The sequence below is a fragment of the Somniosus microcephalus genome, chromosome 3 (genome assembly GCF_052327205.1).
Source record: "Somniosus microcephalus isolate GS21.2 chromosome 3, FLI_Smic_1.0, whole genome shotgun sequence".
NCBI classification, from domain to species: Eukaryota; Metazoa; Chordata; class Chondrichthyes; order Squaliformes; family Somniosidae; genus Somniosus; species Somniosus microcephalus.
The window spans coordinates 76323797-76347389 of NC_140989.1; the positions used below are offsets into that span (position 1 = coordinate 76323797).

The following is a 23593-nucleotide window of genomic DNA, read 5'->3' on the forward strand; positions in this document are numbered from 1 at the left end:
TTTCTCCCCATATCCCTTGATCCCTTTAGCCTTAAGAAATATATCTAACTCCTTCTTGAATATATTTAATGAATTGGCCTCAACTGCCTTCTGTGGTAGAGAATTCCACAGGTTCACCACTCTCTGGGTGAAGAAATTCCTCGTCATCTCTGTCCTAAATGGCCTACCCCTTATCTTTAGACTGTGACCCCTGGTTCTGGACACTCCCCGCCATCGGAAACATCCTTCCTGCATCTAGTCTGTCTAGTCCGGTTAGAATTTTATAAGTTTCAATGAGATCCCCTCTCATTCTTCTAAACTCCAGTGAATATAAGCCCAATCGACCCAATCTCTCCTCCTATGTCATTCCTGCCATCCCAGGTATCAGTCTGGTGAATCTTCGCTGCACTCCCTTCATGGCAAGAACATTATTCCTCAGATAAGGTGACCAAAACTGCAGACAATACTCAAGGTGTGGTCTCACCAAGGCCTGGTACAACTGCAGCAAGACATCCTTGCTCCTGTACTTGAATCCTCTCGCTATGAAGGCCAACATACCATTTGCCTTCTTAACCGCCTGTTGCACCTGCATGCTTACCTTCAGCGACTGGTGCACAAGGACACCCAGGTCTCGTTGCACTTCCCCTTCTCCCAATCTATTGCCATTCAATTCAAATAATCTGCCTTCCTGTTTTTGCTACCAAAGTGGATAACCTCGCATTTATCCACATTGGGCAGATGCATGGCAGATGCAGTATAATCACCCAACCTGTCCAAATCATACTGGAGTTTCTATGCATCCTCCTCACAGCACACACGCCCAACCAGCTTTGTGTCGTCTGCAAGCTTGGAGATATTGCATCTAGTTCCCTCGTCTAGATCATTAATATATATTGTGAATAGCTGGGGTCCTAGCACCGATCCCTGCGGTACCCCACTAGTCACTGCCTGCCACTCGGAAAAAGACCCGTTTATTCCAACCCTTTACTTTCTGTCTGCCAACCAGTTCTCTTGCCAAGTCAGTGCTTTAACTTTACACGCTAATCTCTTATGCGGGACCTTATCGAAAGCCTTCTGAAAGTCCAAATACACCACATCCACTGGTTCTCCCTTTCTATTCTACCAGTTACATCCTCAAAAAATTCCAGTAGATTAGTCAAGCACGATTTACCTTTTGTAAATCTATGTTGACTTTGTCTGATCCTGTCACTGTTTTCCAAGGGCTCTGCTATTACATCTTTTATAATGGACTCTAGCATTTTCCCACTACCGATGTCACGCTTATCGGTCTATAATTCCCCATTTTCTCGCTACTATGGCGGAGCCACTAAAGAACTCAGATCATTTGTATATAATTCCCTTTAACAACATGTTAGCTACAGCCTGAGTCTGTATCTTTATTTGTACAGAGCGTGATTACTTTAACAGTGCGGGTAAACGCGATGACGTCACGCCGTTCATCATGTGATCCCGCACTGGCGGGAAGAACGTGATGATGTCATGACGTCAACCACGGGACCACCCGAGCAGTCCTCGTGGAGCCTCCGAACTGAGCAGACCTACACTCGATGTTCTCCTGTAGTTACTTGTTTAAACCTGTTAGTTTCCATTAAACTTCGTTTTGTTTGAGCGCCTGAGTGGACCTCAGTCTTTGGCTAGGAACTAGACATTCCTACATTGGTGACCCCGACTTTTGCGAACGGTTTTCGCAGAAGATACTCAACGTGGAAACGAACGCCATTACCTTGAAGCTACTGCAGTTCTGGGAGCAACAACCAGCCACGTGTTTCATCCAGGCTGAAGCCCAGTTCGCCATCAGGGACATCGTTGCGGATCAGACCCGTTACTATTACGTGGTCTCCGCCCTCGACAGCGCCTCAGCCTCGCAGATCGTCAGCCTACTTGGTAGTCCGCCTACTGATCGCAAGTATGACACGTTAAAGGCGCGGTTGCTACAGGTTTTCGGGCTCACGAAGTCGGAGCGCGCCCGCCGGCTGCTCGCTATGCCCGGCCTCGGGGACTCCAAGCCTTCCGAGCTTATGAGCCAAATGCTCACGCTCCTCGGTTCCGAACTGGAATGCTTCCTCTTCAGGGAGCTATTCCTCTGCCAACTACCGGAGCAAGTTCAGGCTGCCCTAGCCAGGTCCGAAGTCACGGACTGCGCGGAGCTTGCTGCCGAAGCGGACAAGATTTTCGCGGCGACACAGCAGCACTGCGCTGCCACAAGGCGCCCATCCCCCACAGACGCTGCTCCAGCTCCTCAATCAGCGGGGTTGTGCTTCTACCATGCCCGTTTTGGCGCGAAAGCAAGATGCTGCCGCCCTCCCTGCAGCTTTTCGCTCAAAAAAAAAAAAAAAAAAAAAAAATATCTACAGCAACCCTGGCGACAGAGGACCGGGTCTAACAAGCGCCCCGCGGCTGCAATGGCCATCGGAGATTCGGGAAAGCTTCTCTTCATCACCGACTCCCTATCTGGTCGACGTTTCCTTTGCGACACCGGGGCGCAGTGTAGCATCCTACCTGCGTCAAATCTCGATATACAAGCTGGGGGCTGCGGCCCCTCCCTCGTGGCGGCTAATGGCGCGGACATTCGGACCTTCGGATGGCGGCGGGTTCAGGTGTGTTTCGGCGGCCAGCGCTCCCACTGGGAATTCATCACGGCCAAAGTCTCGCAGGCCATCCTCGGGGCGGATTTTTTGTGCGCCAACGGCCTCCTGGCCGATGTCAGGCACCGCCAATTGATCAATGCGGCCACGTTCCACTCCATCCCGTGCCACCGCGGTAACGCTGTGCCGCGCACTGTCTTCTGTGCGTTCCCACCTCCAGATGACTTCACTCGCCTCCTCGGAGAGGTCTCAGATCTGACTAGGCCCAATTTCTCCTCCTTGGCCACGAAACATGGTGTAGAACATCACATCACCACTACTGGCCCCCCGGTTTACGCAAGGGCCCGACGACTCGAACCCGGCAAGCCCGCGGCTGCGGAAGCAGAGTTCAACACGATGGAGCGGCTGGGGATTATTCGCCAGTCGAATAGTCCCTGGTCTTCGCCTCTCCACATTGTTCCGAAACCCGGCGGCGGCTGGCGGCCATGCGGCGACTACTGACGCCTGAACGACGCCACTACTCCTGATCGGTACCCGATCCCGCATATTCAAGATTTCTCGGCCCATTTGGCGGGAAATACTTTTTTTTCAAAAGTCGACCTTGTCCGTGGTTACCACCATGTCCCCGTGCACCCGCAAGACGTCCCGAAGACCGCAGTCATCACCCCATTCGGCCTGTTTGAATTTCTGCGGATGCCGTTTGGCTTGAAGAACGCTGCACAGGCTTTCCAGCGCTTGATGGACTCCGTGCTTCGGGAGCTAAAATTCCTTTTCGTCTACTACGACGACATCCTCATCGCCAGCCCTAGCAAAGAGGAGCACTTCTGCCATTTGCGCACCCTCTTTACATGCCTCAGTCAACATGGTTTGATTATCAACCCGGCCAAGTGCCAGTTCGGCCTGCAGCGGATTGATTTCTTGGGCCACCGCATCACATCAGACGGCGCAATTCCCTTACAGACGAAGGTCGAGGCGGTTACATCTTTCCCGCGCCCGCAGACTGTCAAGGCCCTACAAGAGTTCCTCGGGATGGTCAGTTTTTATCACCGGTTCATCCCTAAAGCGGCCCTGCTTATGCAGCCCTTGTACGAGGCCCTCAAGGCCAAGTCCAGTAAGGATCCGATCAGCTGGACGGCCGAGATGGACCGGGCATTCGTCGACACCAAAGGCGCCTTGGGCCAACGCAACCATGCTGGTGCACCCGCTTCCAGGTGCTACCATCGCCCTTACCGCCGACGCGTTGGACTACGCAATCGGCGCAGTGCAGGAACAGTGGGTGAATGGGACGTGGCAACCGCTGGCGTTTTTCAGCCGTCAACTACGGCGAAACGAAAGAAAGTACAGCACTTTCGACTGGGAGTTGCTGGCCCTTTTTCTAGCCATCCGCCATTTCCGGTTCTTAATAGATGGACGTCCGTTCACGGCTTTTGTAGACCACAAGCCACTAACGTTCACTGGCCAAGACCGCTGAACCGTGGTCAGCTCGGCAACAACGTCACCTGACATTCATTTCAGAATTCACCATGGACATTCAGCATTTGCCCGGTAAGGACAACCTGGTGGCGGATTGCCTCTCCCGTGCGACTGTTCACGCAGTCCGACTCGGAATCGACTATGCCCTAATGGCTGCGGATCAAGCCTCGGACCCAGAGGTCCAATCATACAGAACCAGCCCCTCTAGCTTCCAAGTGGCCGACGTCAAATTCCATGCCACAGGCACCACGCTACTTTGTGACGTCTCCATGGGAGCTCCCCGCACTATCGTACCAGTCGCCTGGCGCCGAAAAGTGTTCGACGCCATACACTGGTTGTCACACCCTGGCATGAAGGCCTCGCAAAGGCTGATGTTGTCAAAATTCGTCTGGAGGGGTATGCACCTGGATGTCCGCGACTGGGCCAACACCTGAGTGGTCTGCCAAAAGGCCAAGGTACAGCATCATGTAAAAGCTCCATTGGCCACTTTCGTTGTGCCAGAGCGTCGGTTCGACCACGTGAATGTGGACCTCGTGGGGCCGCTTCCACCTTCTCAAGGTTTTACACACATCCTCACAATGGTAGTCCGCACCACTAGATGGCCAGAGGCAGTTCCGTTGGTTTCCACCACTTCGGCAGACGTAGCCAGAGCTTTCATCTCTTGGGTTGCTCGTTTCAGGGTACCGGCGGACATCTCTTCCGATCGTGGACCGCAGTTTTCCTCTGAGCTCTGGAACGCTGTGGCTCAGGGGCTCGGCTCCAAACTACATCGCACCACCGCCTATCATCCACAGGCGAACGGCCTGTGCGAGCGATTCCACAGGTTGCTCAAAGCCGCTCTGCGGGCCAGTCTTCAAAACGCGGGATGGATGGACAGACTTCCATGGGTCCTTTTAGGTCTTCGTACGGTGCCCAAAGAAGATTTGCAATCCTCCTCGGCGGAACTCGTATATGGCCAGCCACTCCGAGTACCAGGGGATTTCATCCCATCTCCAACAGAGCCATGGTCCGCATCCCAGCAACTCGTCAGCCACCAGGAGGCAGCCAGATGTTTCGCTCCAGTGCCTACGTCGCATCACGGCTTGCAGAGCTCCCATGTTCCAGCTGAGCTGAAGAGCGCCGAGTACGTGTTTATCCGCCACGACGCCCATCGGGATCCGCTAAAGCCCCCTTACACTGGTCCCTTCTGCGTCATAGAGCCGGGAGACAAAACCTTTTCGGTCGATATCGGAGGTAAACCGGACCACATTTCGGTTGACCGGTTGAAGCCGGCACACTTAGACCTGGACCGCCCAGTCGAGATCGCTCAACCGCCAAAACGTGGCCGACCGCCCACAGTCGCCGTGCCAGATCCACCACAACCGCCCGCCAGCTCGACCACCGCCCATCAGCTTCCACTTCAGGGTTACAGAAGTCGCTCGGACAGGCTTGTCAGGCCTCCTCGCCGTCTCACTTTTGCTGTTAAAGACAATTCTAGGGGGGCGCATGTGGCGGAGCCACTAAAGGACTCAGATCGTTTGTATATAATTCCCTTTAACAACATGTTAGCTACAGCCTGAGTCTGTATCTTTATTTATACTGTTTACTTGTACAGAGCGTGATTACTTTAACAGCGCGGGTAAATGCGATGACGTCACGCCGTTCATCACGTGATCCCCCCCACTGGCGGGAAGAACGTGATGACGTCAACCACGGGACCGCCCGAGCAGTCCTCGTGGAGCCTCCGAACTGAGCAGACCTACACTCGATGTTCTCCTCTAGTTACTTGTTTAAACCTGTTAGTTTCCATTAAACTTCGTTTTGTTTGAGCGCCTGAGTGGACCTCAGTCTTTGGATAGGAACTAGACATTCCTACACTACCACCTTTTTTGAATAGTGGGTTTACATTAGCTACCCTCCAATCCGTGGGAACTGTTCCCGAGTCTATAGAATTTTGGAAGATGACCAGCAATGCATCTACTATTTCTAGGGCCACTTCCTTAAGTACCCTAGGATGTAGATTATCAGGCCCTGGGGATTTATCGGCCTTCAATCCCGTCAATTTCCCTAACGCCATTATCCTACAAATACTGATTTAATTCAGTTCCTCCCTCTCATTAGACCCTATGTTCCCCAACATCTCTAGGAGGTTATTTGTGCCCTCCTTTGTGAAGACAGAACCAAAGTATGTATTTAATTGGTCTTCCATTTCTTTGTTCCCCATTATAAATTCCCCTGATTCTGACTGCAAGGGACCTACGCTTGACTTCACCAATCTGTTTCTCTCTCCTGCTTTTTTACTCATTTGTTCATACAGGAATGATTATATTTACTTTGTATGATAGAAAAATGATCAGATCTGTAGGCTTTATTTTGTTTAAATTACAGAATTACTGCTGATTTCCCAAGTTCAACACTGATTTACTAACATTCTTGAGTAGAGTTTTATTCTTTTCGCCTGTAAACAAGGTTGTTAAACTATTCCATATTCAACAGGAACAACTTGCATTTCTATATTCTCCTCACTTGTAAAGAAACATCTCAAAGTGCCTTACAAGGTAGACCAAGAGGGATTAAGGGAAGAGTCGTTGGGGGGGGCGAAGGGACAAAAGCAAGGTTGAAAAGAAGACTTTTTGCAAACAGGGAGGAAAGTGATGAGGCAGAGGTGCTAGGAGAGAGAGTTTCAGAGTGCAGGGTCATAGTGCTTGAAGGAAGATCACCAATAGCGGTGGAAACCTCCAGTACAACAAGGTGTTTAGCAATGCATGTTGACAAAATTGGCACTATTCTCCAGCAAATTAGCTGGAGAAAGTTCAGGCTCGACTCAGTCTTGATTTTGGATAGTCAGCTGTAAAGGCAGTGGCCTTGGGTCAGTGAAGTCGGCAGGGTTGGGCCGTAAGTTGGTGTACACCTGGAAGCTGGTCCCATGATTTTGGATGATTTCATCAAAGGTAGAATATAAATCATGAAGAGGAGGATCCATAGATGGAATGCTGGGCTGATGATGTGGGCACAGCAAGAGAAGCCTTTGGAGGAGTTATAATGCCTCTGATACAGCAGTTAAGAGCAGACTCATGAGAGGCCAATGCCACAGAGGTGGGCTGTGGAAGAAAAATGTTTGAGGAGGATGATGCGGTCGTCTATGTTGAAGACGACCATTGTTACTCAAGATGTCGTTTGTGACTGACCAGTGCAGGCTTGGTATTGAGGGCAGGGTAAAAGCCTGATTTGGAGGATTTTGAACAGGGAATGGTGGGAGCATAAATGCAAGTGCTCTTCCAACTCAAAATGCTAATTTTCTATACCAAATCAGCTGTACTCGCAAATTTTGAATAGGACTTTCCTCGCACCTCACCTGCTTATGCACTGTATTTGACTTTTGATTTGTGCTGTGTTTCTTTTCAACAAATAAGATTTCCTGTTTACATTGGCATGCCTATGCATTCTACTCCGATGATCTGCTTTTGGAATAGTTTTTTGAAAAACTCATTGCATATTTTTCTTTAAAGATTTTCCTTCTAATCAGGAGAGATTACTTTATGCAACCAGCAGTTCTCCATACTCAGTATCTTGTGCACTTATACACAAAAAGTGCATAGTGTCAACATAACAGTAATAGACCTGCTAATGACGTCTGCTGCACAAAAACTGTTGACTATCACCATGTTGTAATATTTTGCAGCTGTTGGTGGCTTGAATGATTATGATTTCCTTTTTTTAACTGCCTTTCTACATCTCTGTGGTCATTCAAACTTTTATTTGAGTGAGTTGGATCTACTTTTTCCCCAAATCGTATGAACAGACAAATTAAAATCAAAGCTTGAATAAAGGAGACTATGAAGGTATGAGAGCGGAATTGAGTAGAGTGGATTGGGAAAATAGATTAAAGGGTAAGACGATACATGATCAGTGGTGTACATTTAAGGAGTTATTTTACAACTTCCAAAATATATATATTCCACTGAGAAGAAAAGGGTGTAAAAGAAAAGACAGCCATCCGTGGCTAAGTAAAGAAATTAAGGATATTATTCGACTAAAAACAAGGGCATATAAGGTAGCCAAATCTAGTGGAAGGATAGAGGATTGGGAAAACTTTAAAAGACAGCAAAAAATAACAAAAAGATGGATTAAGAAAGGGAAGATAGATTATGAAAGTAAATTAGCAAAAAATATAAAAACAGATAGTAAGAGTTTTTATAGTTATATAAAAAGAAAAAGGGTGGCTAATGTAAATGTTGGTCCCTTAGAGGATGAGACCGGGAAATTAATGGTGGGAAATATGGAGATGGCAAAAACACTGAATATTTTGCATCAGTCTTTACAGTAGAAGACACTAAGAATATCCCAACACTGGACAAACAGGGGGCTAAAGGGGGGGAGGAGCTAAACACGATCAAAATCACTAAGGAAGTGGTACTCGGTAAAATAATGGGACTCAAGGCGGATAAATCGCCTGGACCGGATGGCTTACATCCTAGGGTCTTGAGGGAAGTGGCGGTAGGGATTGTGGATGCATTGGTAATAATTTTCCAAAACTCCCTGGACTTGGCAAAGGTCCCGGCAGACTTGAAAACTGCTAATGTAACACCCTTATTTAAAAAAGGGCAGTAGACAGAAGGCTGGAAACTATAGACCGGTTAGCTTAACATCTGTGGTAGGTAAAATTTTGGAGTCCATTATTAAGGAGACAGTAACAGGACATTTGGATAATCATAATTTAATAGGACAAAGTCAGCATGGTTTTATGAAGGGGAAGTCATGTTTGACAAATTTGCTGGAGTTCTTTGAGGAAGTAACGTATAGGGTGGATAAAGGGGAACCAGTGGACGTAGTGTATTTAGACTTCCAAAAGGCATTTGACAAGGTGCCACACAAAAGATTATTGCTTAAGATAAAAAATCACGGGATTGGGGGTAATATTCTGGCATGGATAGAGGATTAGCTCTAACAGAAGGCAGAAAGTTGGGATAAATGGTTCATTCTCAGACTGGCAATCAGTAACTAGTGGTGTTCCGCAGGGGTCAGTGCTGGGTCCCCAACTCTTTATAATCTATATTAACGATTTGGAGGAGGGGACCGAGTGTAACATATCAAAGTTTGCAGATGATACTAAGATGGGAGGGAAAGTAGTGAGTGAGGAGGACATAAAAAACCTGCAAGGGGACATCGACAGGCTAAGTAAGTGGGCAGAGATTTGGCAGATGGAATACAATACTGGAAAGTGTGAGGTTATGCACTTTGGCAGGAAAAGTCGTAGAGTAAGTTATTATCTTAATGGCAAGAAACTGGAAAGTACTGAAGTACAAAGGGATCTGGGGGTCCTGGTGCACGAAACTCAAAAGGTTAGTATACAGGTGCAGCAAGTGATTAAGAAGGCCAATGGAATGTTGGCTTTCATTGCTAGGGGGATAGAATATAAAAATAGGGAGGTATTGCTTCAGTTGTACAAGGTATTGGTGAGACCGCACCTGGAATACTGCGTACAGTTTTGGTGTCCATACTTAAGAAAGGACATACTTGCTCTCGAGTCAGTACAAAGAAGGTTCACTCGGTTAATCCCGGGGATGAGGGGATGGACATATGAGGAGAGGTTGAGTAGATTGGGACTCTACTCATTGGAGTTCAGAAGAACGAGAGGCGATCTTATTGAAACATATAAGATTGTGAAGGGGTTGGATCGGGTGGATGCGGGGAAGATGTTCCCGATGATGGGTGAAACTAAAACTAGGGGGCATAGTCTTAGAATAAGGGGCTGCTCTTTCAAAACTGAGATGAGGAGGAACTACTTCACTCAGAGGGTGGTAGGTCCATGGAATATGCTGCCCCAAAAAGCTGTAGAAGCTACATCATTACATAAATTTAGAAGTAAAGGGAATTAAGGGTTACGGGGAGCGGGCAGGAATTTGGACATGAGTCTAGGTTCGGATCGGTCATGGCCCTGTGGGTAGCGGAGCGGGCCCAGGGGCCGTGTAGCCTGATCCTGCTCCTATTTCGTGTGTCTAATTCTGTTAGATTCAGGAGATGGTTCTGTGATAGTAGATTGGCGGTTAGGATCAGATCAGCCATGATCTTATTGAATGGCGGAGCAGGCTCGAGGGGCCGAATGGCCTACTCCTGCTCCTATTTCTTATGTTCTTATGTTCTTAAATAATTATTGTTTATAATCAGCCCAGGCTTTTGCATGATTACTATCTTCGTATGCTGGTAGATTTTTTGCTGTTGCTTTTCTAGGAGTGTAATGAGTATTTTAATCAATTGCTAGTCAAAGTTTAGTCAGTGGATTCCCCAATGGCTCATTGATTGACCAAAGAACGTGGCTCAGTTGGTCGGTGCACTGCCTGTGTGGGCCTGTGGCATACTGGCAAACTCCCACATTTGATCCCTGGTTGTGCCGAGTTAGCTGATTATCACCTGGGTGCAGTGCAGTTTGATTCCGTGCCATCAGCTAAGGAAAGGAACAATCAGCCAAGATGTCCACTCTTGATCACTATTGAGTGGCATGTGCTGGAAAGTGCAGGTGTGGATGTTGGAGAAAGACCTGATTGGGCTGTGATGACCACAAAGATAGAATAGGCTCCAGCTACTCCAGTTTTTAGGAGGAAGAATAGTTATTGGGTGAAGTAGCAGAGTGGGGAGGGTAGGTGCAAAAGCACCTGTGGAAACATGCCCAGGAGAAGATGGGAGGAAACAAATAACTAGTAAGTTAATATAACCCTCCTGTAAGAAAGAAAGACTTGCACTTCTATAGCGCCTTTCACGACCACCGGACGTCCCAAAGTGCTTTACAGCCATGAAGTACTTTTTGAAGTGTAGTCACTGTTGTAATTAAATTGTGCGCCTATTCATGATGCCCTAGCACTTTAAATCAAACAACTTTTGAATAATAGTACTTACTTTCTTTGCATTAAACATGAAATTTAAGAACTTGCATCTATTTTAGTGCCTTATCACTGCCTCCGAACATCCCAAGGTATTTCACATGTATTGAATTACTTTCTGAAATGTATCACTGTTTTGTAGGCAAATGCAGCAGCCAATTTGTGTGCACCGCAAATAGCAAAAGAATTAATGATGAGCGAATTTAATTTTAGTGGTGTAGGTTGACGGATGACTGTTAGCTGGGTCACAGGGAGAACTCCCTGCTCGTCGTTGAATTGTTCTATGGGATGTTTTACATTCAACTGAACAGGCAGGCAGGACCTTGGTTTAATCTGATCTGAAAGATGGCACCTCCGACAATGCAGCATTCCCCCAGTTTTGCACTAAGTGTCGGCCTAGATGATCTGCTCAAGTCCAAGAATGGGTTTGAATCCCTGACCCTCTGACTCACGGGCGAGAAGGCTGCCATTTGACTCAAGCTAATGTAGTACCATTTTTAATGTGATTAACCAGAAAACATGGCTGGATATGGATGTTCACAGTAACAGTTGAACAGACGAATTCCTAAAAACATAGTTACTGCTTTTATTTTAACCATGTAAAGGTCTAGGTTTCAGGAGGATTGACATTGGTATCAAGTTGTACGATACCCTATTTATTTGCTATGTCGGGTTGCTTTTCAAATGCCATATAGCCCCATATGGCCGAATGAATTCAGTAATGCTCCGAATAATTCCCATTGATTTTTGTACTCCAGTGTCAAGCTATCTAAAAGCCAGCACAATGCACAGTGCCGAGTACAGTTGTTGTTCCCAACACACTATCCTGCTATTTGTGAATATGATATTTTGGCCTGGAATTTGCAGTTGTAATGACGGCAAAACTGTCATTACTCTGTAAAACTGACAGCAACTTCTGGCATCTGCACATGCGCAGTTAAATGCAGAAATCCAGAAGTTGCCGTTAGTGATACCCTGCTCCGCCACAGGGTGCGCTGTTGCAGTCTTGACCGATGGAATCAATTAGAAATCACTGATTTAATGTCAACTTTAACTTTCTACACCCTGTTCTCGCTGTAAAAACCCTTGAAAAAGTTAAGCCTTGTTGAATGAGATGTAACTGAGTTTTTAATGGTGCACTAAGTCATAAATACTGATAAACAACTTCTCTGGCACTGAAAAATTAATTTTATATTGTGGAGTGTCATTGTCTCCATTCCATGACACAAATTCCACAGGTTTTTAAAAAAAATGTTAAGTTCATTTATGATATTCCATCTTCTCCCTTAATCTCATGTGTATGCCCCAATCTTTATTTCACTTTCTGTAAAGTGATTAAAAAGTGAATGATAAAACCTCTAGGAAATTCACTCTTAGCATGGGGCTGGAGCTGTTATACTGAGCTGAGATGTGTTTGGGGCGGAGATGGCCGTAAACAATAGAGGAAATTTGGGCGTAGTGTAATTACATGCATAACACACTTGTGCCCGAGTTTGCTTGATCTTTTATGCTGAGTATTTCCTTTATCGCCGCCCTCCCCCAACCCCGATTCTATGCGTCTCTGAGCGCAAATACATAGGAAATTCCACCCTTTATTGTTAAACAACTTAAGCCACAAGGCCTACACTATTTGGTGCTTCCTCACTGTAAGATGGAACATAAGAATTGCTGGATGAAAAAGACCATGGTCCATCTAGTTCGCCTTCTACCATCCTGGTAGTCGCATGATTCAACAATAATGGTTGGTAATTGCGTACTAAGCTCTCCCACAGTTGTACCGTACCACATCAGTAGCAGCTGTTGGTGTTCTTTCTGTGAAATGTGGGATCATGAGGGAACGGTAACATAGTGGTTATGTTACTGGACTAGTAATCCAGAGGCCTGGACTAATGATCTAGGTTCAAATCCCACCACAGCAGCTGGGGAATTCAAATTCAGTTAATTAAATAAATGGAATAAAAAGCTAGTATCAGTAATGGTGACCATGAAACTATCGGATTGTCGTAAAAACTCATCTGGTTCACTAATGTCCTTTTAGGGAAGGAAATTTGTCATCCTTACCTGGTCTGACCCATATGTGACTCCAGACCCACAGCAATGTGGTTGACTCTTAACTGCCCTCTGAAATGGCCTAGCAAGCCACTCAGTTGTACACAACTACTACGAGAAACAATAATGAGAATAAAGCGGACCACCCGGCACCGACCTCGGCACCGGCTTCGGACATGGCAATGGCACACCCAGCCCAGTCGACCCTGCAAAGTCCTCCTCACTAACATCTGGGGACTTGTGCCAAAATTGGGAGAGCTGTCCCACAGACTAGTCAAGCAACAGCCTGACATAGACAGAATCATACCTTTCAGCCAATGTCCCACATTCCTCCATCACCATCCTTGGGTATGTCCTGTCCCACTGATGGGACAGACCCACTAGAGGTGGTGGGTACAGTGGTATACAGTCGGGAAGTAGTGGCCCTGGGAGTCCTCAGCATTGACTCCGGACTCCATGAAGTCTCATGGCTTCAGGTCAAACACGGGCAAGGAAACCTCCTGCTGATTACCACCTCCTGCCCCCCCCCTCAGCTGATGAAGCAGTACTCCTCCATGTTGAACACCACTTGGTAGAAACACTGAGGGTAGCAAGGACACAGAATGTACTCTGGGTGGGGGACTTCAATGTCCATCACCAAGAGTGGCTCGGTAGCACCACTACTGACCGAGCTGGCCGAGTCCTGAAGTACATAGCTGCCAGACTCGTACTGCGGCAGGTAGTGAGAGAACCAACACGAGGGAAAAACTTAGTTGACCTCGTCCTCACCAATCTACCTGTCACAGATGCATCTGTCCATAACAGCATTGGTAGCAGTGACCACCGCACAGTCCTTGTGAAGACAAAATCTCACCTTCACACTGAGGACACTCTCCATCGTGTTGTGTGGCACTACCACCGTGCTAAACGGGATAGATTCAGAACACATCTAGCAGCTCAAAACTGGGCATTCATGAGGCGCTGTGGGCCATCAGCAGCAGCAGAATTGTATTCCACCACAATCTGTAAACTCATGGCCCGGCATATCCCTCACTCTACCATTACCATTGAACCAGGGTTGGTGTCCTGGCTTGATGAGGAGTGCAGATGAGCATGCCAGGAGCAGCACCAGGCCTACCTAAACATGGGGTGCCAACCTAGGGACGCTGCAACACAGGACGACATGCATGCTAAAAAGCGGAAGCAGCATGCTGCAGACAGCTAAGCGATCCCAGAATCAATGGGTCAGATCAATGCTCTGCAGTCCTGCCATATCCAGTCATGAATGGTGGTGGACAATTAAACAACTAACGGGAGTAGGAGGCTCCATGAATATCCCCATCCTCAATGATGGTGGAGCCCAGCACGCGAGTGCAAAAGGCAAGGCTGAAGCATCTGCAACCATCTTCAGCCAGAAGTGCCGAGTGGATGATCCATATTGGTCTCCTCCTGAGGTCCCCACCATCCCAGAAGTCAGTCTTCAGCCAATTCGATTCACTCCATGTGATATCAAGAAACGGCTGAGCGCACTGGATACAGCAAAGGCTATGGGCCCTGACAACATCCCAGCTGTCGTGCTGAAAACTTGTATTCCAAAACTAGCTGCGCCTCTAGCCAAGCTGTTCCAGTACAGCTACAGCACTGGCATCTATCCGACAATATGGAAAACTGCCCAGATATGTCCTGTCCACAAAAAGCAGGACAAATCCAAACCGGCCAATTACCGACCCATCAGTCTACTCACAATCATTAGCAAAGTGATGGAAGATGTCGTTGACAGTACTATCAAGTGGCACTTATTCACCAATAACTTGCTCACCAATGCTCAGTTTGGGTTCTACCAGGACCACTCGGCTCCAGACTTCATTTCAGTCTTGGTCCAAACATTGACAAAAGAACTGAATTCCAGAGGTGAGCTGAGTGTGACTGCCCTTGACATCAAGGCATAATTTGACCGAGTGTGGCATCAAGGAGCTCTAGTAAAATTGAAGTCAATGGGAATCGGGGAAAACTCCCCACTGGCTGGAGTCATCTCTAGCACAAAGGAAGATGGTTGTGGTTGTTGGAGATCAATCGTCTCAGTCCCAGGACACCGCTGCAGGAGTTCCTCAGGGCAGTGTCCTAGGCCCAACCATCTTCAGCTGCTTCATCAATGACCTTCTCTCCATCATAGTGTCAGAAATGGGGATGTTCGCTGATGATTGCACAGTGTTCAGTTACATTTGCAACTCCACAGATAATGAAGCAGTCCATGCCCGACTGCAGCAAGACCTTGATGACATTCAGGCTTGGGCTGATAAGTGGCAGGTAACATTTGCGCCAGGCCATGTCTCCAAAAAGTGAGAGTCTAACCACCTCCCCTTGACATTCAGTGGCATTACCATCGCCGAATCCCCCACCATCAACATCCTGGGGGTCACCATTGACCAGAAACTTAACTGGACCAGCCACATAAATACTGTGGCTACAAGAGCAGGTCAGAGGCTGGGTATTCTGTGGCGAGTGTCTCACCTCCTGACTCCCTAAAGCCTTTCCATCATCTACAAGTCACATGTCAGGAGCGTGATTGAATACTCTCCACTTGCCTGGATGGATGAGTGCAGCTCTAACAACATTCAAGAAGCTTGACACCATCCAGGACAAAGCAGCGTGCTTGATTGGCACCCCATTCACCAATAACCAAAAGGGTAAAAGAAAAGATAGCCATCCGTGGCTAAGTAAAGTAATTAAGGATAGTATCCGACTAAAAACAAGGGCATATAAGGTAGCCAAATCTAGTGGGAGGATAGAAGATTGGGAAGTCTTTAAAAGACAGCAAAAAATAACTAAAACATTGATTAAGAAAGGGAAGATAGATTATGAAAGTAAATTAGCAAAAAATATAAAAACAGATAGCAAAAGTTTCTATAGTTATATAAAAAGAAAAAGGGTGGCTAAAGTAAATGTTGGTCCCTTAGAGGATGAGACCGGGAAATTAATGGTGGGAAACATGGAGATGGCAAAAACGCTGAACAATTATTTTGTATCTGTCTTTACGGTAGAGGACACTAAGAATATCCCAACACTGGACAAACAGGGGGCTCTAGGGGGAGAGGAGCTAAATACGATTAAAATCACTAAGGAAGTGGTACTTGGTAAAATAATGGGACTCAAGCCGGATAAATCCCCTGGACCTGATGGCTTACATCCTAGGGTCTTGAGGGAAGTGGCGGTAGGGATTGTGGATGCATTGGTAATTTTCCAAAACTCCCTGGACTCGGCAAAGGTCCCGGCAGATTGGAAAACTGCAAATGTAACACCCTTATTTAAAAAGGGTAGTAGGCAGAAGGCTGGAAACTATAGACCTGTTAGCCTAACATCTGTGGTTGGTAAAATGTTAGAGTCCATTATTAAGGAGACAGTAACGGGACATTTGGATAAACATAATTTAATAGGACAAACTCAGCATGGTTTCATGAAGGGGAAGTCATGTTTGACAAATTTGCTGGAGTTCTTTGAGGAAGTAACATATAGGGTGGATAAAGGAGAACCAGTGGACGTAGTGTATTTAGACTTCCAAAAGGCATTTGACAAGGAGCCACACAAAAGATTATTGCTCAAGATAAAAAATCACGGGATTGGGGGTAATATTCTGGCGTGGGTGGAGGATTGGCTCTCTAACAGAAAGCAGAGAGTTGGGATAAATGGTTCGTTCTCAGACTGGCAATCAGTAACTAGTGGTGTTCCGCAGGGGTCAGTGCTGGGTCCCCAACTCTTTACAATCTATATTAACGATTTGGAGGAGGGGACCGAGTGTAACATATCAGAGTTTGCAGATGATACAAAGATGGGAGGGAAAGTAGTGAGTGAGGAGGACATAAAAAACCTGCAAAGTGACATAGACAGGCTAAGTAAGTGGGCAGAGATTTGGCAGATGGAATACAATACTGGAAAGTGTGAGGTTATGCACTTTGGCAGGAAAAATCATAGAACAAGTTATTATCTTAATGGCAAGAAACTGGAAAGTACTGTAGTATAAAAGGATCTGGGGGTCCTGGTGCACGAAACTCAAAAAGCTAATATGCAGGTGCAGCAAGTGATCAAGAAGGCCAATGGAATGTTGGCTTTTATTGCTAGGGGGATAGAATATAAAAACAGGGAGGTATTGCTGCAGTTATACAAGGTATTGGTGAGACCGCACCTGGAATACTGCATACAGTTTTGGTGTCCATACTTAAGAAAAGACATACTTGCTCTCGAGTCAGTACAAAGAAGGTTCACTTGGTTAATCCCGGGGATGAGGGGGTGGTCTTATGAGGAGAGGTTGAGTAGATTGGGACTCTACTCATTGGAGTTCAGAAGAATGAGAGGCGATCTTATTGAAACATATAAGATTGTGAAGGGGCTTGATCGGGTGGATGCAGTGAGGATGTTCCCAATGATGGGTGAAACTAGAACTAGGGGGCATAATCTTAAAATAAGGGGCTGCTCTTTCAAAACTGAGATGAGGAGAAACTTCTTCACTCAGAGGGTGGTAGGTTTGTGGAATTTGCTGCCCCAGAAAGCTGTGGAAGCTACATCATTAAATAAATTTAAAACAGAAAGATAGTTTCCTAGAAGTAAAGGGAATTAAGGGTTACGGGGAGCGGGCAGGAAATTGGACATGAGTCTAGGTTCGGAATGGTCATGGCCCTGTGGGTAGTGGAGCGGGCCCAGGGGCCGTGTAGCCTGGTTCTGCTCCTACTTCTTGTGTTCTAATTCTGTGTTAGATTTGAGGAGATGGTTTTATTCCTGTTCCTGGCTGGGGTGGAGATCGCCTTTACAGAAGGTAAGTACTGTAGAAATATAGGGACAGAGTGATCTCCTGGACGAGTTTCAATTGCCTAGATGGGTCGGAGAGGAATTTCCCAGATTTTTTCTCCCAAATTGGCCCTTGGGTTTTTTATCTGGTTTTTCACCTCTCCCGGGAGATCACATGGGTTCGGGTGGGATGGAGAGTGATAGAAGATTTGAGGTTAGGATCAGATCAGCCATGATCTTATTGAATGGTGGAGCAGGCTCGAGGGGCCGATTGGCCTACTCCTGCTCCTATTTCTTATGTTCTTTCTTATGTAACTTGCTCACCTTAAATATTCACTCCCTTCACCACTGGCATACCATGGCTGTAGTGTGTACCATCGACAAGATGCACTTTAGCAACTCGCCAAGGCTTCTTCGACAGCACCTCCCAAACCCGTGACCTCTACCGCCTAGAAAGTCAAGGGCAGCAGGCGCATGGGAAAACCACCACCTCCAAGTTCCCCTCCAAGTTACACACCATATATCGCCCATCCTTCATCGTCGCTGGGTCAAAATCCCGGAACTCCCTCCCTAACGGCACTGTGGGAGTACCTTCACCACAAGGACTACAGCGGTTCAAGAAGGCGGCTCACCACCACCTTCTCCAGGGTAATTAGGGATGGGCAATAAATGCTGGCCTTGCCAGTGACACCCACATCCCAGGAACGAATATTTAAAAAAAATCTATCTTTTAAAGTACATTGCTAGTGCGAGCAAGCACTGAGTGCGAGGTCAGCAGAGAGTGCTGTGAGTTTGGGTAAGTGTGAGAGTTCTCTTTGTTATTTCTCTTTAAATCATTCTTGATAAGATTACTTAAGCAGTTTAAGTAAAGGGGAACAGTTAAGTATTTGGGATTCTGTTGGTTTAAGAAGAGTAAAACAAGGTTACACTGCAGTAGGAGTAAATTGGCACAGCAGGCAGTGGAAACCAGTTTTCTAACCAATCAGCAGGGGTGACTCATTTGGCTGTGAACAAACAAACAGTATAAAAAGACCATTGCTAGTGTGAGCAAGCACTGAGTGCGAGGTCAGCAGAGAGTGCTGTGAGTTTGGGTAAGTGTGAGTTAGGGTAAGTGGGGTGTTAGGTGCTCTTTTCAAACTTCAACTCTGTGGGTTGCAGTTAATAAGGCCTTTCTGGTGCAGAGTGACTGCTGGTGAACCATTTAACTGGTGTAATTAGAGGGATGGATTTAATTTAAATCCAATAAATTAAAGGGGATACTAGCATCTATAATCGGGTAGCGGGTGTCCATAACTAACAATAAAAAATTTAATTAATTACATAGAATGGAGCAGGTGATGTGTTATTGTTGCGAGATGTGGGAGCCGGTGAACCCCATTGAGGCTCACGGTGATTATGTCTGTGACAAGTGTCTGCTGCTACAGGAACTCCAGCTCCATGTTGATGAGCTGGAGTCTGAGCTTCAGACACTGCGACACATCAGGGAGGGGGAGAAGTTCCTGGACTCTGTGTTTCAGGAGATGGTCACACCTATGAAGTTAATTAATTCAGATGTAGCCCATGGTCAGGGACAGGACGGTGTGACTACGAGTGAGGCAGGTACGGGGATCCAGGAGTGAGTGTTGGAGGAGCCGCAGCCCTTGCTCTTGTCCAACAGGTTCGAGGTTCTTACTCCCTGTGGGGACAGGAGCAGGGACTGCAGGGAGGATGAGCAACCTGGCCACAGCACCGTGGAACAGGGGGCCATTCAAGAGGGGGGAGTAAATAGAAATGTTGTAGTGGTAGGGGATAGTATTATTAGGGGGATAGAGTTCTCTGCAGCCGAGAGCGAGAGTCCCGTAGGCTGTGTTGCCTACCCGGTGCCAGGGTTAAGGACATCTCCTCTGGGCTGGAAAGAAACTTGCAGTGGGAGGGGGTGGATCCAGTTGTCGTGGTCCATGTTGGTACAAACGACATAGATAGGACTAGGAAGCTGGTTCTGTTAAAGGAGTATGAGCAGCTAGGGGTCAAATTAAAAGACAGAACCTCAAGGGTAATAATCTCTGGATTATTACCTGAGCCACAAGCGAATTTGGCTAGGACAAATAAAATTAGAGAGTTAAATGTGTGGCTCAAAGACTGGTGCGGGAGAAATGGGTTTTGCTTCCTGGGGCACTGGCACCAGTACTGGGGCAGGAGGGAGCTGTACCATTGGGACGGGCTTCACTTGGCCAGTGCTGGGGCTAGAGTCCTGGCGGATCATATAACTAGGGCTGTAGAGAGGGCTTTAATCTAACTACTGGGGGGGGGGGAGGTTCCTAGAGAGCAAATAATAAAAATGACAACAGAGAAGGTCATAGACTTAGGTAGCAGTGGGGAAATTAAAAACCAGAGCGTGTCAGGAAGGGGCAGAAGGTATGGAGTAAAAGGTAAAGTAATAAAAAGGGCAAAAGCAGGAACTAAGTGTCGCAAAACATCTTTGAAAGTTCTCTATCTGAATGCACGTAGCATTCGTAACAAAATAGACGAGTTAATGGCACAAATAACTACATATGGGTATGATCTTGTGGCCATTACAGAAACATGGCTGCAGGGTGACCATGCCTGGGAATTAAACATACCAGGTTATTTAACGATCAGGAAGGACAGGCAGGAAGGAAAGGGAGGTGGGGTGGCTATGTTAATAAAGGAAGGAATCACTGTAATACAGAGAAATGATACTGGGTCAAAAGATCAGGATAATGAAACAGTTTGGGTGGAGATAAGGAATAATAAGGGGAAAAAAACACCAGTGGGCGTAGTCTATAGGCCTCCGAACAGTTACAACTCTGTTGGATGGAGTATCAATCAGGAAATAGTTGAGGCTTGTAATAAAGGAACATCTATAATTATGGGGGATTTTAACTATCATATTAATTGGACAAATCAAATTGGGCAGGGCTGCCTTGAGGATGAGTTCATTGAGTGTATTAGGGATGGGTTTCTTGAGCAGTATGTAACTGAACCGACCAGGGGGCAAGCAACCTTAGATCTGGTCCTGTGTAACGAGACAGGATTAATTAAAAATGTCCTAGTAAAGGATCCCCTTGGAATGAGTGACCATAACATGGTTGAATTCCATATTCAATTAGAGGGTGAGAAGGTTGGATCTCAAACAAGCGTGCTAAGCTTGAATAAAGGAGACTATGAAGGTATGAGAGCGGAATTGAGTAGAGTGGATTGGGAAAATAGATTAAAGGGTAAGACGATACATGATCAGTAGTGTACGTTTAAGGAGTTATTTTACAACTTCCAAAAAAAAAATATTCAACTGAGAAGAAAAGGGTGTAAAAGAAAAGACAGCCATCCGTGGCTAAGTAAAGAAATTAAGGATAGTATTCGACTAAAAACAAGGGCATATAAGGTAGCCAAATCTAGTGGGAGGATAGAGGATTGGGAAAACTTTAAAAGACAGCAAAAAATAACAAAAAGATTAATTAAGAAAGGGAAGATAGATTATGAAAGTAAATTAGCAAAAAATATAAAAACAGATAGTAAAGAGTTTTTATAGTTATATAAAAAGAAAAGGGGTGGCTAAAGTAAATGTTGGTCCTTTAGAGGATGAGACCGGGAAATTAATGGTGGGAAATATGGAGATGGCAAAAACACTGAATGAATATTTTGCATCAGTCTTTACAGTAGAGGACACTAAGAATATCCCAACATTGGACAAACAGGGGGCTATAGTGGGGGAGGAGCTAAACACGATCAAAATCACTAAGGAAGTGGTACTCGGTAAAATAATGGGACTCGAGGCGGATAAATCACCTGGACCGGATGGCTTACATCCTAGGGTCTTGAGGGAAGTGGCGGTAGGGATTGTGGATGCATTGGTAATAATTTTCCAAAACTCCCTGGACTCGGCAAAGGTCCCAGCAGACTGGAAAACTGCTAATATAACACCCTTATTTAAAAAGGGCAGTAGACAGAAGGCTGGTAACTATAGACCGGTTAGCCTAACATCTGTGGTAGGTAAAATTTTGGAGTCCATTATTAAGGAGGCAGTAACAGGACATTTGGATAATCATAATTTAATAGGACAAAGTCAGCATGGTTTTATGAAGGGGAAGTCATGTTTGACAAATTTGCTGGAGTTCTTTGAGGAAGTAACATATAGGGTGGATAAAGGGGAACCAGTGGACGTAGTGTATTTAGACTTCCAAAAGGCATTTGACAAGGTACCACACAAAAGATTATTGCTTAAGATAACAAATCACGGGATTGGGGGTAATATTCTGGCATGGATAAAGGATTGGCTATCTAACAGAAGGCAGAGAGTTGGGATAAATGGTTCATTCTCAGACTGGCAATCAGTAACTAGTGGTGTTCCGCAGGGGTCAGTGCTGGGTCCCCAACTCTTTACAATCTATATTAATGATTTGGAGGAGGGGACCGAGTGTAACATATCAAAGTTTGCAGATGATACTAAGATCGGGGGGAAAGTAGTGAGTGAGGAGGACATAAAAAACCTGCAAGGGGACATAGACAGGCTAAGTAAGTGGGTAGAGATTTGGCAGATGGAATACAATACTGGAAAGTGTGAGGTTATGCACTTTGGCAGGAAAAATCGTAGAGTAAGTTATTATCTTAATGGCAAGAAACTGGAAAGTACTGAAGTACAAAGGGATCTGGGGGTCCTGGTGCACGAAACTCAAAAGGTTAGTATACAGGTGCAGCAAGTGATTAAGAAGGCCAATGGAATGTTGGCTTTCATTGCTAGGGGGATAGAATATAAAAATAGGGAGGTATTGCTTCAGTTGTACAAGGTATTGGTGAGACCGCACCTGGAATACTGCATACAGTTTTGGTGTCCATACTTAAGAAAAGACATACTTGCTCTCGAGTCAGTACAAAGAAGGTTCACTCGGTTAATCCCAGAGATGAGGGGATGGACATATCAAGAGAGGTTGAGTAGATTGGAGTTCAGAAGAATGAGAGGTGATCTTATTGAAACATATAAGATTGTGAAGGGGTTGGATCGGGTGGACGCGGGGAGGATGTTCCCGATGATGGGTGAAACTAGAACTAGGGGGCATAGTCTTAGAATAAGGGGCTGCTCTTTCAAAACTGAGATGAGGAGGAACTACTTCACTCAGAGGGTGGTAGATCCATGGAATATGCTGCCCCAAAAAGCTGTAGAAGCTACATCATTACATAAATTTAAAACAGAAATAGACAGTTTCCTAGAAGTAAAGGGAATTAAGGGTTACGGGGAGCGGGCAGGAATTTGGACATGAGTCTAGGTTCAGATCGGTCATGGCCCTGTGGGTAGCGGAGCGGGCCCAGGGGCCGTGTAGCCTGATCCTGCTCCTATTTCGTGTGTCTAATTCTGTTAGATTCAGGAGATGGTTCTGTGATAGTAGATTGGCGGTTAGGATCAGATCAGCCATGATCTTATTGAATGGCGGAGCAGGCTCGAGGGGCCGATTGGCCTACTCCTGCTCCTATTTCTTATGTTCTTATTAAAATGCTAACCACGAGGCCTTCTCTTTAATGTGTTGGCTCTTTGGCTCGATCCATATAAGGTAAATCCAGTACAAGTTCCAAAAAATTTTCACTGCCAGCAATTATCAGTGTTAGTTTTATCAGACATCTATCTTTATTACTATTCTCTTTGGTTCAGATAATATTCCATCTTTTGTACAACATACAGGGAAAAAATACACTCAAGTTGGTCTGCTGTATACTCCATCGATATAACTAGTTTGGTGAGTTTACTGTATTTAAAATGTAGCCCATTTGATCCCAAGAATGTTGGGGGGTTTCCTGTATTTTCATTGGGAACTAACTGTTTCTGATCGCATTTGTACCTTGATGATACCATCTGTTTAACAGGTGAAAAGTGACATCAAA

General features: G+C 46.0%; 1 protein-coding gene across 3 annotated transcripts in view; it reads left to right on the plus strand.

Moving 5' to 3' along the window:
- Positions 1–23593, plus strand: part of LOC147121149 (tyrosine-protein phosphatase non-receptor type 14-like) — a 311830-nt gene that overhangs the window by 116482 nt on the left and 171755 nt on the right. The window lies entirely within an intron of this gene.